Raw genomic sequence first — 1,716 nt, 5'->3', positions numbered from 1 at the left:
ATTTTCAGATTCATGCAGAATGGAATTTTTTTGCAACAAGTCATGGTAAAAATGTATGTGATGGTATTGGTGCTACCATTAAGTGCATGGCATCACAAGATAATCTGCAGCATCCTACAGAAGGTCACATTCTAACACCTCTTCAATTTTTACCTGGGTACAGAAAAACATCTCTGGCAAACAATTATTTGAAGAGTTGCTAAAAAGCAGACTAGAACACGTTAAAATTGTTGCAGGCACAAGGAGCCATCACCACTTCTCTCCAGCGGACTCTGACAATGTGCAGATAAGCAGACTGTCCGGTTATAACTATAGGTTCATGCACAACATGTGTCTTCACAGTGAGTGTGTGTGTGTGTGTGTGTGTGTGTGTGTGTGTGTGTGTGTGTGTGTGTGTGTGTGTGTGTGTGTCAGGATTCAGAAGCAAAAGCAGTAACATACAACCAGGTTGCTATGTTATTGCTGTTTATGATGACAAATGGTATTTAGGATGTGTTGCAGAGTGCAGTGAAGCAGAAGGTGATGTATTTGTGAACTTCATGGCACCAGCAGGACCAGCAAGATAATTTCATTGGCCACGTTTGGCAGACAGATGTTGGATTCCTTTTTAACATATTCTTATGACAGTTCCAGTTCCTACCACAGTGTCAGGAAGACAGTACAATTTGCCACTCAATGTACAGAGTACAGTAGCTAAAGTGTGGAAGAACTTCTGTTCGAAGCACAATCGACAGGTTTTTAGCAGTTAAGGTGCAGTAAACATTAATGATATGTTGTGTTAATCTGTCTATATGTTGTTGCTTGGTGATTAAACAGTTGTGAGAGAGGATAAAAAGAGGCAGAACAGTTTACGATATGTTTTTACAAAATTGTGTTGTGGAACAATGGCCACATCACCAAATACATCTGTCAGCTTCCATTGTACACAAATGTCTTGCAATAACATGCTGAAATTTTGAGATATATATCATTATGGTCTGCTTATGCAGTGTGTGAAATTTGGCTCGGATACCATATGTCCCTTTTGTGCTGTCATACTTAGAAATTCCACGTTTTTTCAGGTAATTTTTCAAATTTTTGTGTGCATGTAAGTCAGTTTTTGTGACTGATATGGGCATGATGAGTTCTGTGTGTGTTTAGGCCACATTAAGTTTACCACAAAAAAATTTATACCCTTTGTGAGTGAATTATATTTGGCATAGAGGGCACCTACAATATGTACCTTTTAACGTATTACATTTTTTTAATCACATTTTGGAATTTTTTATTTTCCCTCAGAAATATAATGTTGGTGTTTTGATTCATGGAGTGTGTTCTCTAAATGGATGTTACTGGGTTGTAAAAATTTCACTGGACTGTGGAATAGTTCCAAAGTTATGAAGACCTGAAGTTGGGTCTGTAGAAAGATTGCCAGATGCGGGTTGCAATTTCCGGGTGATGCCACCTCCTTTCACAAGTCATAATTCTGGAACTAATTGGCAGGGGAAACTAATACTTTGTACACGAGTGTTCCACACCTGGCAGAATTAGTGTACTGAATTTCTGTCAAATCTGAGACTATGAGCTGGAGCCCCTGGTTGAACTGACATGGAATGACCCAATAGAAACACAGCATGGCTGTAAGAAAGATTGCAGTACAACTACTACAGTTATCAAATTTCTCCATTATTGTATACCCTACTAGAGGTAGCCATAAGGACAACAGGTATATTCTTA

The sequence above is a fragment of the Schistocerca nitens genome, chromosome 7 (genome assembly GCF_023898315.1).
Source record: "Schistocerca nitens isolate TAMUIC-IGC-003100 chromosome 7, iqSchNite1.1, whole genome shotgun sequence".
NCBI classification, from domain to species: domain Eukaryota; kingdom Metazoa; phylum Arthropoda; class Insecta; order Orthoptera; family Acrididae; genus Schistocerca; species Schistocerca nitens.
The sequence above is the reverse complement of the archived record's forward strand: the minus strand, read 5'-3'. Positions refer to the sequence as shown.